Source organism: Lemur catta, chromosome 17 (assembly GCF_020740605.2).
Source record: "Lemur catta isolate mLemCat1 chromosome 17, mLemCat1.pri, whole genome shotgun sequence".
NCBI lineage: Eukaryota > Metazoa > Chordata > Mammalia > Primates > Lemuridae > Lemur > Lemur catta.
Window position 1 is genome coordinate 43,193,053 of NC_059144.1, and position 17,682 is coordinate 43,210,734.

The window sequence follows — 17,682 nt, forward strand, 5'->3', positions numbered from 1 at the left end:
AAAATAATAAAAAATGTGATTGTGATGGAAAGGGTGACAATGGCCCAGGGGAAGTGATGCTGGCAAAAACCTCTCATTAAAGGACTTCTCCAAGATATTTTACAACATTGGGAGCACTGAAGTCAAAATTTGGGAACTTGATCCAAACTTACAAGTAAGTATGACAATTCATCAATGCATGGAAAAGGTTTCTGCTTTGTATTGTAAGTTATACAAGGAGAAGAAAAGAACTCTTCAAACTACTCATAAGTTTTTCATGAAGATTAAAAACACTTTAATTCTCAATGTTTCTAATATTTTAAATTGTAGTGTACTAAGTAAATATTAGTTTTAGTATTTTTGTGTTTTCCTATGCATTTATGAGTGACAACAAAATGGTTTTTAACATTTTGTCAAACATTTTTAAAGGTCACGGAACAGCTGGAATTCTTACTGCTGATTATTAAGATGCCTGTGCACAGTTGCAGCTTGCACAGCCATTTTCATGGACCCACACTTGTCTGTACAGCTTGTACAATTTCCTCACTGAAGGAGATTTGGAAAATAGAGCAAGAGAAAGAAATCATGTATAACTCCACCCCTCAAAGACACTTAGTAAATAGATTATTGTTTTCCAATAGTCATTGATTGGTATAAATTTTATAACTACATGTTTTACATACTTGTGATTATGCTACTTAAAGAATTTTATGTCCTGCTTTTTTTGATAGATTTTATTTTTTAGAACAGTTTTAAGTTCATAGCAAAATTGAGGGAGAAAGTGCAGAGAGTTCCTATATGCCACCTGTCCCCACACAAGCACAGCCTCCCTGACTCTCAACATCCTGCACCAGAATGGGATATTTGTTACAGTCGGTGAATCTACACTGATACTTCGTTATTACCCAAAGTCCACAGTTTACATGAGGGCTCACTCTTGGTATTGTACATTCTATGGCTTTAACAAATATATAAGGGCATATATCTACCATTGTAGTATCATGCAGAATAGTTTCATTGCTCTAAAAATCCTCCATGCACTACCTATTTATTCATCCCTCCTGCCACCCCCTGGCAACCACTAATTTTTTACTATCTCCATAGTTCTGCTATTTCCATTTTAGTGTAAATTTTCCATTTTAATATATAGGCTTTATTAACAACTATTTTAGTCTGTGTAATACTCCATTGAATGGATACGTCATAGCTTTTTTAACTTTTTAAATTTGTTAAACTGAGTTGTTTACAGGTTTTAACTCGTATATAGATTTTTCTTGGTATTTTGCATTCTTTTCGTAGGGTTGATTTCAGAAGTATAACCATTAGGTCAGAAATCTCAAACTGATGGCCAGTATATTGAATCCAGCCTGCAAACAAGTTTTGTTTAGCCAGCACACTTGTTTTAGTATATTTTGTTTTTATGGAACCAATAGTTAGGACAGTTCACACACAAATCTAAATTTCCTATTTTTCTTGAAAAATCAAGAGATCTGTTAATACCAGGTATTCCCACATGTCAGCAGGAAGCTGCTCTCCCTTTGGAAGGATAATATTCACATCCCTCTGTGAGCATTTGAGTTGGATTTTCACTAGATCTGATTAGCAAATGATTTTTAAATAAAGGTGAACCACCATTTTATTTTCTGTTTTGCATTTTGGTTTATAGTCCACATTTATTTCAAAGGAATTTAAGATGCCTCAGCAAACTGGTATATGGATGTATGGGAAATACTTGTGTAATAATGAACCAAACTGAGTTTGTGGAGCATTAAAAAGTGTTTTGATTCAAGCCATTCTATTCTGCCACTTCAAAAGGTGGGTTCTTCCCTGAACCATTACTTAGTGAAAAGTTCCATATCTACAAATGGTATGGTGTTTCATGTTTTTGCTTCTTGTTTGACCTTCACACTGGCCAGCAGCAACTATAAATTTTTAAATCTTCTGCATTCTAAAATAACTCTGGAAGCTCACATGACAGATGCTCGTTACCCTGTTCCGCCACCTTCAATGGCTCCCTACAGCCTCTGTAATACTCCTTGGGTGGACATTCAAGGCCATTCATTAAGTGCCTGCCTGACTTCATCCACTTAATGATTCTACTGATCCCCTCTCTAACAGTCCATTTTAAGCATGACCCCTCTCATCCTCCAGAAATAGTGCTGTCTGGAAAGTATCCAGCCATTTTTAATATGATTGTTCATGTTACATGGCTGGATACTTTCCGGGAAGCCCTCATATTGTTTTCTCTCCTGTGAATGTCCATTGCCTTTATTTCTGCCTCTGGTGTGGTCTTTCCTGCTTTATCACTTTATATTTAAGGTGGTTGGGGGAGATGACTTATCTTTTCTACAAGACCCTTGAGAGCTGTTTTGTTTCACTAGAGTTTATGTCCACAAGATGCTCTTGAGAATAATTTGAAGCCTCAGCCATTTTGGTTTCCACCAAAGTGTGTGGGAAGTATGTGTATAAAGAACATTTGAATGAGTAGATGAAAGTCATCCATGCATCCCTGCATCCCACTGTGAGGAAGAGATTGGAGGGAAGTTAAGTTCTAAATGACCAGATTAAGATGGCACATGACAGCATCTTCTTACCAAGCAACTGAGGTAGAGCTCTAAGTGATAAGTAGGTATTAAAGAATTGAAAAGACAACGAACAAGGTCAGCCACACAAGATCATTTGTTCTGTTTTGTTGATATACTCTGACAACAGATAACACGTTGCAAGAAAGAAACTTCTAGGGGATACAGGGCTATACTCCTGGATGTATTTCCTACTGCAATCCTCCAAATTCTGCAATTTGGAGCTTCAGAGAGGTTTCCTTCTGACATAATGAGGGCTCTGTCTGAGTATTGAAGATGGATATTTATTGGGAAAAATAAAAAATGGGAAAACAATGTACATAAAGAAATCAGAAGATCAGGAATGCTTGATAACTACTGGAAATTTTATTCTCAAGTAATTTATTTCCTATCTGTATAAACTTGATAAATATTATCTAAGTTAGGATTATGCTGAGCTACAAGAAACAAAATCATATGTTTATTTTTCTTACATGATAGCAAGTTCAGAAGTGTGTTTAATGACTGTGCAAGGACCAGGCCACTAACTGTGATGTTCTTGGCTTTATCCTCATGGTTACAATGCGGTTGCTTTAGTACCAGTTTTTTTTATCTGCATTCAGGAAGGGAAAAAAAATGAGAGACAAATACTTCTGCAAACTGCATCTATCTTCTTTTATTAGGAAAGCAAACGTGTTCCTAGAAGGCCACTGGCAGGCTTGGTTTATCTCATGGACATGTTGTCTCACATGGCTATCCTTGGCCAAAAAGGAACCCAAGAAAGGAAAATTTCGCTGAACGTTTTAGTACTCTGGACAAAAAGTCATTGTTCATTATGCATGCAATAAAAGGGAATGGTTATTAAACAAGTAACAGACAGAATCTGTCACTGTCACAGAACTCCAGTGTCAGCGGTTCCCAAAGCTGACATTTCAAGCTCAAACGGTGTTCTCTGGGCTCTCGTTCCGACTAAGGGTTCTTTGTCTCCCTCCGTGTTGGGCATCTGAAAATCTCCATCTTTATTATACAGACCAATTAGCTTCTGTTTGCAACTTAAGTCCCCAACTCACCTTTCGCAGCCAAACAAGCCATCAAAAAGATTTTCTAAGTAAAGAGCCATCAACTCTGATATAAATTAGGTAATTATCCCTAGCATAGAAAAATGACTACAGTCAGTTGTTTTTAAATACTCTTTTTCCTTCCTTCTCACCACAAATGAAAATAAACACACATTATTTTCAATTTCTTAAAAACAGTACAGTGTGCTTTAGGCCTCAACTTCCCAGGAATCTCAATCCCAGACACTCCATTTAGAACCTATGGAGTCACTGTGACATGAATCTGCTCCGTTTAAATTGCTATTCAAGTGTCTAAAGATGGATTTTGTCCTGCAACCCTTGTTTCTGTGGTTTCAACTTATTGCCTCTGAATATGTTGTCTTTGTGACTCATGAAACAGTGTCATAGGTACCAAAATCAGGAAAAAGTGACTTACCATATTATTCTCAAGACTTATAGTAACAAACTAACGTTGGACTGTGTCATGAATAGTGGTCATAAATTTTGGCCACTCAACTGTATGCAAACCATATGTAGATTTCCTAACCCTATGCAAATTTCTCTTTGGGATGGTCACCTTCACTCAAAGTTCAGAAAGTGTTGCAGTTGATTCTTCCTCAGCTCTAGTGGTGGGCCCAGATTTCTTAAACCAACCAGCATATGCCATTATCCTTGGTGACAGGCAGCTTCTAAAGTGTCTCCGATGGTTCTCCCCTCCTGGTATTTGTATCCTTGTGTGAACCCCTCCCTTTGAGTGTGGGAAGAACTTATCACCTGCTACTAATGACTAAAATATGACAAAAGTCATGGGACACCACTTCCGAGATTAGGTTATCAATGACTGACTTCCATCTCTGTCATTTGCTTGCTCTGATGGAGCTGGCTGCCTTATTGTGAACTGCCCTATGGAGAGGGCGGTAAAGATCTGAGAGTGGCCTCTGCCCAATAGCCAATGAGGAACTGAGGCTCTCAGTCCAACAGCCCACAAGGAACTGAATCCTGCCAGCAGCGACTGAGCAAGTCTGGAAGAAGATCTTGTCCCAGTTGACTCTTGAGATGACTGGAGCCCTGGCCAATACCTTGATTGCAACTTGCTAAAGACTCTGAGCTGGAGGACCCAGATAAGCCAGATTTGGATCTCTGATCCATAGAAACTGCAAGATAATAAATGCATGTTGTTTTAAGCTGCCAAGTTTTGGGGGTTCATTTGTTATGCAGCAATGGGTAACTGGTACACCCTTGGTTACTACAGTTAACTCAGGTGTGTGCATATTAGCAAGTGAACCAATGGTAGGCTGACCCTTGACTTTTTAACTGTTAGGGGGAGGGAGAAAAGGGGGTAGAGAGAGAGACAGAGAGAGAGAGAGAGGAAAAAGAGAGAGAGAGGGAAAGAAAATGACTATTCTCTGCCAGATATGAAACGAAGAAGCTTCTCTGGAGTGTGTCATCTTGTGACTTTGTGGAGGTAACTTGTTTTAAGGGAAAGTTAACACAAATCAGAAAGCAAAGTTGAGAGATGGTGAGATACCAGGTTTTGGTGACATCATTTGAATACCATCCTCAGGCTGTGTCTGAAGCCTGTGGTTGTGAGCCAGTGGATTCCCTTTTTTCTTAAGCCAATTTCCATTTTTTGTAACCCAAAGAGTTTGACCTGGTACAAAGTGTAATCAGCTAGTGATCAAAGCCTCAGCTGTCCAAAGAAGGACTTGTCACCCTAAAACAGATGCTCCAAATTGTGTCTCAACTGACACAAATTGGAGCATCTGTTTACAGCTTTACAGGAAGGGGGAAAAGGTACTTTTAAGTTTGTGAGCACAGGTTAAAAAAGTAATTGGAAACTAAGTAAGTACAAAAACATCTTTAATGAAAGAAACATTTTGTAAGCTGAAATATTGTTCATTTTTATGATGGTACATGTATATCTTCATATATAAAACTTCACTATCATTAGGAAATGTCACACAAAATAACAAACACACCTTTTTCAATCTGGTTATAAATATGCAGAATGGAGTTTATTTCACGAAAGCATTACACACTTCCAACTGATAATATATCAATAAAAGCTCTCACTCCAAGATGTCATTAAATCCACATTTGTTCATTTCTATTTATTATGAGGAAAAAAAAAACAAATGAAAAAAGTGGATTCGAGTCATATTTCCTGTGAGTTCATCACTTGCTGGCATATAACACTTGTGAATTTTATTCAATTCATTTAAAATGATTTCTAACATACAGCCAGAAAGTTAAGGGCGGCAAAGAATTCAAAGTGATCGGCAAGCATCCAAGATTTCTCAGGAGACAGATTTAGAATCACAACTAAGGTATGTTTTCCTTAAGGAACTGTATTTTAGAAAAAATTAGCTCTAATGAACCAGGATTTTTCCTAATAAATCCAGTCCATTTATGTTTTGAAATCAGTAGACTCAAATGACCTTCCTAAGGTAAAGGTTTCTTCCTTCCTTCCTTCCTTCCTTCCTTCCTTCCTTCCTTCCTTCCTTCCTTCCTTCCTTCCTTCCTTCCTTCCTTCCTTCCTTCTTTCCTTTCTTTTCTTTTTTTCTTACTTTCTTTTCTTTGAGGTCAGACATAGGCCAAGGTCTATGGTAGTCATTTCAGATGCTCGCAGAACTCATTCTTTTTTCTTGTTTGTTTCGTAACACTGTGTGATGATAAGAAGTCAGTTGGGCTAAAGTGATGGGAACTGACATAAATCTTCACCCAGAATTTGAACAAAACCTTTCTGAGATTGAGAATACCCAGATAATTATCAGAAGAAGAAGATAAATTTTTTTAAAAAAGGAAAGAAAAACTCAATAATACCTAGAGCAAAACAAAGTGAAAAAAGGTTTGTCCCTTCTTTAAAATTCTCCATTTTATTCTTGGGAGCTGAAATGTATAAAAGTCATTTGCTTTGTAATGATTCTGCCATTTTGAGGGTAGCCTTTTAGAAATCAGATATCTTAGAAGGTAACCTATCCCCCTATAATTCTAGCTAAATCAGGCAGAGGGTTATAGACTATGAGAATTAGTAGCATAACACTGAACCTAAGCACCCACCATCACAATAACTGTTAATGTTTCCCACTAGCCAGATGTTCACGTAAGCCTTTGCTTGAGATACTTGGACCCAGTCTCTCACATTCCATTTTCCCTTCCTTTCTGGAAAGGTTGGGAAGCTTAATACATTACTGTGTTTCCAGATTCCCTTGTAGCCAGAGTTCTTGGTTAGGGTCATTAGTTGCTCTCGTGGGATATTGGGAAGGTGGGAGTGGGGCAGAGACAGCGCTTTGTGACTGTAATGGCAGATGAGCCAGTGTTCACAGAGTGATCTTATGTCAGCCTAACATTGCGCTCCAGTGTCTGCTTGCCAGATTCATGGGTGACAGGCAGTGGGGACGGTAGCAGAAGTGGTACAGAAACAACAACAGTGCCATGACCTCCAAATCAATGTCCCTCTTTCAATCCTTCCAACAATTTGATAGATAATTTCTCAGCCCATTTTACAAGGCTCCAACTCTTCAACTGTCCTTGTAGCCATGTCCTTGCAGAATAAACTTGCAGTGCCAGCAGGGTGAGCAACTTGTCCCAGTGTATCCTGGATGTTCTCAATTTTAGCACTGAAAGTACTGCTTCCTGGAAAACCTCTCAGGCCCTGTAAATCCAGAATAGTTGATCACTTAAGAGCCAGGCATTCTAGGTGGGGCATTCTGTCTATCCCAAACTTTGCCTGTGGAGCCAACATGAACCTGCTTTGGCCAGTGGGACACTAGCCAACATCACACAAGGAGAGGCCCTTTTGCTCCTCTCTCTCTGCTGGGAAAATGCCCCAGCTATTCCGCTAGAGAATTACACACTTGGCTCAGATTCAACAACAAATAGCCAGCAAGACATGCAGTGAGCCTAGCATGACCAGAAGAACCACCCAGCCAAGCCTATCACAAATCTCTGACCTGCAGACCTGTGATTTAAATAAATGCTCATTGTTTTAAACCATGATGTTTTTGTGTGTGCACGTGTGTGCATGCACACTTACATGTTTTCAATCATTATAGTAATAGTTAAATGGTGTATAACTGGTATACACCTAAAACCCGAATTAATTCATTATATGCTTGAAGTATCCAGAGTGATTCCTACTTCCTTCACTGAATCCTGAGCGATACAGAAGTTTAAACACAGTTGCTCATTTAATTGTCACAACCACCTAGGTGTGGCTGCTCCTCTCTTTTACAGATGAGGCCCATGGGTAGTAACTAAATCATTCAAGTCCATACAAACCAGGTAGGAAATGACAGAATGGGAAGCAAACTAGGGCTGCTGGAATTGAAAGTCCACATTCTTCACTATCAGAACCACACTGACTGACTCAGTTTCCACCTCTACGGGAAAAAAAATATTAGCAAGTTTCCTCTGGAAAGATCTAGAAAAAGACAGGTTTACAAGGTCTAAATTGAATGGGAGCTATAAAGGAGGTAGAGGCTTCATGCAGACAATTTGAGGCTCTAAGTGTGCTTGCATATTCCAGAGCTGAATTCTTTAAGGGTTGTGCAAGCTCTTCGTTTAATATGATTGGATTTGGCCCTATCTTCAGATTTACTCATTTCTTCCATGACAGCATATTAAATGATATTTTCAAATAAAGACCCACTCATCTGAACAAAGGGAACATGCCTCACTCAGGCCCCTCCTTGATTTATAACCAATTCTCTTTTAACATGTGGACCCAACAAATGGGAGATCGCTGACTAGCTCAAACAATGAACTTGTTAGTTAACAGAATTAACAGTGTGTTGTTTCACTGTGATGACAGTAATAAAACAGGAGACGTGAAGCCGATATAGTCACAACTGAATCGTAATGGATGAGATATTTACAGCAAAGCTGTTAAAACATTGAATAAAATATGGGAAGAGCAAAAGCAGATGTGTTTTTATTCTTCTGAGTTGAAGCTTGCAAGGTAAAAAGATAGTTTGAGTAATAATCACAGGTTCTGATTCACAATGCATTAATAAATATTCATATGGTACCAGCCGCTGAAACTTTCCAGATACAGAAATAAAGTGAGAAAGCCTGTTCTTGCCTTACACTTTGCTAACTTTAGATTTCCAGACACACATGTCAATATCTCCATTAGGTTCTTGTAAAAGTTAGTTCTCTTTTATTTTCCACTGCGTTCCAAGTCTTGCTGGTGAAACACTCATCTTTCCTTTTTTTTTTTCTTTCCAATGTCACAGTATTTCCCCCACTCAAACCACAAGAAAGTAGAAAGAAATGATGGTCTATTAATAAAGAAGAAACCTATAATTTAAGTAGAAGATAGAGGTGGAAGGAAATGAGCATTTCTCTTTTGAATTAGGTTCAGGTAAATGAGCTATATATCCCACTGGACATACGCAATCCCAAATGAATCCGAACCGTGGGATGCTTGATTTTGTAAGAGCAATCAAACGCATTGATGTGCTTTTTCTTTTGTTATTATCATTGTCTTTGTTTTCAGAGGAGCAGGGGATTTTTTTGAGGGCACAAGGGAATGCTTCCACTTTACTCAGGTTTGAAACAATTTGGGAAACATAACTTGGGGGATTTGAAAGCGTCAGGCTGCTGGGTCCAGGTTATGTTTTCCTGCATTTCAGAAAAACAGCTGTGTTTTTGAAAAGAAGGGAGAGGTTTGGCACAGACCTGGTTTGGATTTTTGGGAGGGAGGAAGAAAGAAGGGAAGGGAAGAGTACACTGCCAGGCCCGGGTCCCTCTTGCTGGGGGCCGCAGCCCTCCCCTCCTGAGGATCCGGTCTGGGTATCCGAGGCTTCTTGATGGATGCCCATGTGTGCTGCCGCCTGTAGCACAACAGGGCTCGTTGAGGTTGCTATGACAGCCTTTGTTCCCCATTTCCCTGCTTTTATTGGTGTGTGTACGTACCTTGGCTTGTATGTGGAACCGTAGGGCTTTGTCTTGCATTTTCGTTTTTCCCTCTGTTTTATTAATGCCTGTGTCCTTTTGTCTCTCTGCACAACGCCCTGTCTTCTCCCCGGACTCACACGGAACCTTTCATGTGGATTCCATTCTCTGCTTTCCCTCAGATGATCTCTGTTGGCTCCAAATGAGGTTTTGTTGTTGTTTCCCACTTTTTCTCCCCTCCTTGGTCTTATTATTATTTTTTCTTTTCAGCTAATTCCGTCCCTGCGGACTTACATTGCGTTTTTCATTTTTTTGCTCTTCTCTGTCTTCTTTGAAAATCTCAATGCAGTGTTCTGGACACCTGTCTGGGGCCCAGAGTTCTAGGAAGGGAGAGGTGGGGGACGGTGGCTTCCGAGTAGGGAGACCACAAGACCAGTCAGGGGGGAGTAGCCCAAAGCCAGGGCTCGGAGGAGAAGTCTCTTATTACCTTCCTGCCTCCTGGCCAAGACAGGGGCATTCCCAGAAGAACCTTCCTTGCACACAAATCCTACAACAAGCAGGCCATTCAGGGGGCCAAGAGTCCCAGGCTGCTTCCATGTTGGGGGGCTCTGAATGTGTTAGATAATAAAGATGGACCAAAGTAGAATGATAAAAATGGTGATATATTTAAAATATTTACACTTAACAAATTAACACTCCTCGTGTAAATCTAAGGCTATGTCATTGTGCTATGTGCAAGCAAATTAGCAGATCTGTAAACAACATTTAATCCGTATGCACTACTGATAGCGTTGCAAACAAGACTCACTAACAAAATTCAACCGCACAAGACATCTTAGAAAGCATGTGATGTTTGAAAGCTAATATCACTTGGTAAATTGGCTAAACCCTGAAGGAGTTGTTTGGTTCCCTGATCATACTCTGGTTGCTGTGTGCAGTGATTAACAAGGCATCTTTTTCCTGCATGGGGGTAGCATGGGGGTGGGGGAGTGATATGAGGTTTAGCAGGCTCACATTTTTTTCCTAGTAATTTTAACAGAGGAATTATTACTATGCAATCATCTTTTTTTTTTTGGAAGAATATTTGGAATGTGATTCTTGTCTCTTTTCCCTTCAGACTATTTTTTTTTTCCTTCTTTTTCTTTGAATTGGACAGCCTAAATGTTAGCTTTACCGAAGCTGAACATACTGTAACACTTAACCCAGGTGAAAAATGACTGCTTGCCAATGACTTTTACATCTATATTAAGGCTATGCTGGTTACATAGCACTGTTAAATATAATACGTTCAAACACAGACAGTGAAGTAGATCCAGGCATCATTGATATTCTTCCTTTGAAAACAAAAGGATTAAAAAAAGTGAGCCAGGTATGGCTGCTTAGAAATTTGTGCAAAATAAGAAAAATATAGTTATTACTTTTTAAGGCATCAGACTGTACCTAACTTTATTCTGTATTGAGATTATTTACTCATTGGCTAATAAAGATTTTCAGTTATAGGAGGGGTTTGTTTTCTCCTAGGTAAGTGGTAAATGAATAGAGCCACACTCTAATAAGTAAACCATGCATCTGATAAATTGATTAAATAAATGATTAAACTAGGCTACAATTTTATCCCAGTTTAGATCTTTAGTGTACTATGCTCTTAGGACCTCATTCTTAAGATAAGGCTCTTTCTTTATGAATGAAATTTATTTGCAGAAAATGAAGCATTTGGCTGAGTTTGTGACTTACTTAAGATTGCACAGCAAGTCTGAATTAAGTCTGTGTAACAGGTTTTAATCCCACGGTCCAGCAATTGGACCATTCTCCCTAAGCTTCGTTGAGGAATTAATTTCTCATTACGAAGAAATACATACTGCACCATGGGCTGAACATACCAATGCTAAGCACATTTTCTAACAGATATTTAAAAGATATAGATGAGCTCTTGCATCTTCCCAAAAGCAATGCAAGGGGCATTTACACAGCAGGGGGAGGAAGGGTCTCCCCGGTAGACAGAGAGGATGCAGAAGTTCTGCTCAATCTTGTTTTCCTGACCAAGCTTGTCTGTGCAGCTCTGGTGTAAACATGCACATGTTTAACGCTCAAAACTGGGCCCCTGGCTCTCACAATGAACCTGATAACCTGGCCAATCAAATCCAAGTCTACCATGTTGCCAGGGTAACTAATACATAGTCACAAAAACAGGATGATCACAGTGGGGGAAAAAATACAAAATGCAGCATTTTCATGCTTAGAGAGAGAAAGAGAAAACATAGACTGACCATACGTAGCAGGAATCGGTGCTTGTTTCTCCTTTAAGTATGGCCTATTAATTTAGGGCAGTGTGCAAAAGCATATGTGTACATGTATGGGTGTGTCCACATTCACAGAACATATATGCCTCTTAGTGAATTTAGAATGGAAAAAATATGACAGATTATGATTAGAGGTAGAAAGATCCGGAGGCTCAAGAAAAACGAGCATCTGACATGCTTCCTGAGCAACTCCTGGTTCCACAGGATGCTTTGGGGCTCACTTAACTCAGCCAATGGTCCCTCTCAGCATGTAAAGGATGCTGCTGCCAGGGTAATAAAAACCACTCTGTGCTCTTTGACAGCGATGACTATCTCCAGGCTAACTGGTCCTCCTGCTTCATCATGTGCCCCCATATCGTAGGTGCTGGAGTGATTTTGAACAACATACTCAGATCACATCTTTCCCCTATGCACCCTTCCTCCCTTGACTTCCCACTGCTGGCTGAGTAGCAGGCAGTGTTCTCACCAAGATCCGCCAGGTCCTGCTGAGCCTCCCTCTTCCTAATTCTTCACCCTCATTTCTTCCTTTCTTTTTTTTCATATTTAATTCCTTTTTAAAATTAAAAAAATTAAAATTTATGTCATTACCTTATTTTAGTTTATTTTTTATTGATGCATAACAGGTGTACATATTTATGGGGTACATGTGTTTTTTTGATGCATACATACATACAATGTATAATGATCAAACCAGGAGTTTGGGATATTTATCACCTCAAATATTGATCATTTCTTTGTATTAGGAACATTCCAAATCTTCTATTCTAGCTATTTTGAAATATGCTACAAATTCTTGTTAACTGTTGTACTAGTTAACACTAGAACTTTTTCTTTCTATTTAACTGTATGTTTTTACCATTTAACAAACCTCTTTTCATTCTCCCTCCTCTCTACCCTTCCCAGCCTCTGATAACCATCATTCCACTCTCTATCTCCATGAGGTCATTTTTTTTAACTCCCATATATGAGTGAGAACATTATTCCATGCCTGGTTGATTTTACTTAACACAATGTCCCCTAGACCTAACCATGTTGTTGCAAATGACAGGGTTTCATTCTTTTTTATGGCTGAATAGTATTCCATTGTGTGTATATACCACATTTTCTTTATCCATTCATCTGTTGATGGACTCTTAGGTTGATTCCATATCTTGGCTATTGTGAATAGTGCTGTAATAAACATGGAGTACAGATATCTGTTTGATATATTGATTTTCTTTGTTTCGGATATACACTCAGCAGTGGGATTGCTGGATCATATGTAGTTTTATTATTAATTTTTTGAGAGACCTCCATACTGTTTTCCCTAGTTGCTATACTAATTGATATTCCCACCAACAGTGTACAAGTGTTCCCCTTTCTCAGCATCCTCATCAGCATATATTATTTTTTTCTCTTTTTGAAATAGCCATTCTAACTGTGGTGAGATGATGTGGTCTTGATTTGCATTTCTCTGATGAGTAGTAATGTTAAGCATTTTTTCCTCTACCTGTTGGACATTTGTATGTTTTCTTTTGAGAAATGTCTATTCAGATCTTTTGCCAATTTTTAAAATCAGATTATTTGTTCTTTTGCTATTGAGTTGTTTGAGTTACTTATATATTCTGGTTATTAATCCCTTCTTAGATGGATAGTTTGCAAATATTTTCTCTCATTTTTTAGGTTGTCTCTTTATTATTTCCTTTGCTGTGCAGAAGCTTTTTAGCTTGACACAATCCCATTTGTTAATTTTTCTTTGTTTCCTGTGCTTTTGAGGTCTATCAAAAAATCTTTGCCCAGATCAATGTCCTGAAGTGTTTCTCCAGTGTTTTCTTCTAGAAGTTTCAGAGTTTCAGGACTTACATTGAAATCTTGAATTCATTTTGGTTTGATTTTTGTATATGGTGAGAGATAGGGGTCTAGTTTCATTCTTTTGCATATAGATGTCCAGTTTTCCCAGCATCATTTATTAGAGAGATTGTCCTTTCCCCAATGTATGTTCTTAGTGCCTTTGTTGAAAATGAGTTAGCTATAAATGTATAGATTTATTTCTGGGTTCCCTATTCTGTTCCATTGGTCTATGTATCTGTTTTTATGCCAGAACCATCCTGTTTTGCTTACTGTAGCTTTATAGTATATTTTAAAGTCAGGTAGTGTGAGGCTTCCAGCTTTGTTTTCTTTGCTAAGGATTGCTTTGGCTATTCAGGGTCTTATGTGATTCTATACAAATTTTAGGTTTTTTTTCTCTATTTCTGCAAAGAATGTTTTTGGTATTTTGATAGGAATTGCATTGAATCTGTAGATTGCTTTAAGTAGTGTGGACATTTTAAAAATATTAATTCTTCCTATCCATGAACATGGGCTCTCTTTCTACTTTTTGGTGTCTTCTTCAGAAGATCTTTATGAAATGATAAAGAAGATCATTATAAAATGATTGGTGATCTTGCAATTCAGCACGAGGATATAATAATTGTAAATATGTATATGCCCAACATCAGAGCACCCAAATATATCAAATATTAATAGGGAGTGAAAGGCTGCAATGCAATTATAGTAGGGGACTTTAACACCCCACTTTTAGCAATGGACAGATTATCCAGACAGAAAATCAACAAAGAAACATCAGAATTAAACTACTCTCTAGACTAAATAGACCTAACTTTTACAAAACATTTCATCCAACTGCTACAAAATATGCTTTCTTTTTATTTTTAATCGACACATAGTAAGTGTAGATATTTATGGGGTATAGTGTGATATCTTGATACCTGTATACAATGTATAATGATCAAATCAGGGTACTTAGCATATATATCACTTCAAACATTTATCATTTCTTTGTCTTGGGAACATTCAAAATCCTCTTCTAGCTATTTGAAAATATAGAATAAATTATTGCTAACCACAGTCACTCTATAGTGTTGTAGACCACTAGAAATTGTTTCTCTTATCTAGCTGTACTTTTGTATCTCTTAACCAATCTCTCCTTATTCCCCCTGCTTTTCCAGCCTCTAGTAACCACAATTCCACTTTCTACTTCTATGAGATCAACTCTTTTAGCTTCCATATATGATTGAGAACATGTGGTATTTACCTTTCCGTGCCTGACCAATTTCATTTAATGTGATGTTCTCCATTTCTTGACTGTCTCCTTTGCAGTCTCCTGTCACTGTTCTTCCTTTTGGTCCTTTGAACCTGCCAAGATTATTCCTGTTTGTATTAGTTTACTTGGGTTGCTATAAAAAAAGTGCCACAAACTGGGTGGCTAAAAACAACAGAAATATATTCTTTCACAGTTCTGGAGGCCTGGAGTCTGCAATCAAGGTGTTGGCATGGCTATGATCCTTGTGAAGGCTCTGTGGGAATCTATTCCATGCCTTTCTAAGCTTCTGGTGTTGCCGGCAATCCTTGGCATTTTATGGCTTGTGGACGCATCACCCCAATCTCTGCCTCTGTCATTGCTTGGTGTCTTCCTGGTATGTCTCTACATTTCTTCTTCTCACAAGGACACCAGTCATTGGATTAGAGCCCACCTTAATCAAATATGACCTCATGTTAACTTGATTACATCTGTAAAAGCCCTATATTCACAAGTAGTGGCAGTTAGGACTTCAGCATATCTTTGTGGGGACACAATTCAACCTGTAACACCACCTCAGGACTTCTACTTTGAATTCCCTCTACTACCCCTTTCCGTGCTTGCTCCTTAACATCTTTCTAGGGTCAGCTCAAAAGCCACCTTCTCAGGAGGATTCCCCGACATACACTTTGAACTACCCACCCCCAACACCCTGTCATCACTGTACTTGTTTTTTTCTCAGACCTTATCACCATCTGATGTACAGTCCCCTTCCTTCTCTCCAGGGCAATATAAACTCCCAGGAGCAGCTGCTCTGCATGTCTTGTTCATGACTCTGTTTCCAGGGTGTAGATGAGTACCTGAAACAAAATATCATAGGTAACTGACAACTATCCAATATCTGGGAAATATGAGAAGTGGTAGAAGAGAAGGCTGAGGGCTGATGTGACACTGAATTGATGACAAGTATTCAACTGTTTACTTAACAACAATTTATTGAACATCTATTATGTGCCAGGCACTCTTCTAAGCTATAGCTCAACCAAGATGAAAATCCTTGTCCTCAGGGACTTGCATCTGAGTGAGAGGAGAACCTTCACAGCACCAGTAGCTACCACATGTTGAGTGCTTGCTATCACCCAGGCACAGTTCAGTATACCTGCAATGTTAATCCCACAAAAACATGGGAGGCAAGTACTACTAGAAATTTACCTCTTCCCCAGAGAGGAGACAGTTTCAGAACAGTTAAATAAATTGTCCAAGCTCACCTAGCAGGTGAGCAGGAGAGCAGGAGAGCAGTCTCCTCCCAAGCACAGGGATTAGTTTCATTCCCCACCCTCTCAGCTGTTGCATTATCCACCTCTTAAAGAAAACACTATTTCACGTAATGCTGGCCAGAAGTCCATGCAGTTGGTAATCAGCTACATTTTCCTGATGAGGAAATGAAACTCAGAAAATTTAAATCACTTGCACGCATGACAAGCTAACAGGTGGTAGGGTGGGAGGGCTGCAGAGCCCATGTTCATAAGCACTACCTTAAATGTCCTCTTCTCAAGCATGTAGGTTTATGGGCAGATATAGCAAGGGTGTCCTTTTTAACAGAGCTCAGATCCCAGGGCTCTCCAAACTCTAAGGAATGCAGGATTCACTGGGAGATTCCAAATACAGATTTTGAATCAGCAGCCCAGATGTTTCCACTATCCTTGTGTGACCTCAAGTTTCCTGGGGCTCCCTGATTTCTCATTCATATACATATCACCACGTGGCAGGCTTTGTGTTACAGGATGGTCTGTAGACGGTCTGGGGGACTCCATGGCCCAAATCACTCCCTCTTGTTATCTCCTGGAACAGACATATGTTGCTTTGCTTACCCCAGGTCCAGTCCTTCTTCTGATTATAACAACTCACATTTCCTCCCTTATCCCAATTCATGGGGTTTGAATAGATATGACTCCTCCCCACTGGCTCCAGGTGTGACGACTGACCCAAATGTACCCAATGACAGTGATACCAAGTATTTTCATTGACCCTATTGGGAATAAGAAGCCGTCTTTCCACCAGGGCTACAAAATGCATAGCATTCAAGCCTGGGACTCTGTCACTACGAAAGGAGAGTCAGCCAAGAATAAAGCCAACAGTAAGGTGAACAGGAATGAAAAATAGGGAGAGAAAGAATCCCGATGACATCTTGGAATTTCTGGATCTAGCCCTGTGAGGTAGGCTTATCACACAAACTTCCATGATATGTAAGACAATAAAGGCCCCTTTTTGCTTAAGTCAGATTAAGTTAGATTTTGACTCTTGCTGCCAAAAGAATCCCAAATAAAACATCTCCTTGGGGCAAAATTCCCTTGTATGCCAGAAGAATCTGCCTTAGAAACTGGATTGGCCCATGATACTATTAAACATTTCAAACAAAAGTGCACATGACTAGGAGCGTTGACTCAACCACTGGAATGTTTTGAGGATTAAATAAATATTTGAAAGCAGCTGGAAGGTGACTGACAGCCAGTAGGTACTTAAAAATTATTCTGAGTATTTATCTAAATTGCATATTTTCATTTTTTTAAGTACTAGAAAATATGTACTTGGCAAATCTCAAATACGTTTCTAATTTGGAGAGTATAATAGAAGATATTTTATGTGAGAAAACATTCGTATTATTGCTTCTCGCCTATTTGGTTTATTTCCCATGGATTTGAAATGCAAAATTCCAAGAGCTTAACTTTCTGCATCACCTTCTTCCCTCTTCCACCTCTTTTTCCTCAGTGCATACTCCTTAGAGCCTGGAAAAGTACAGGGATCCACCGCTTGCAACACCAGCTTTT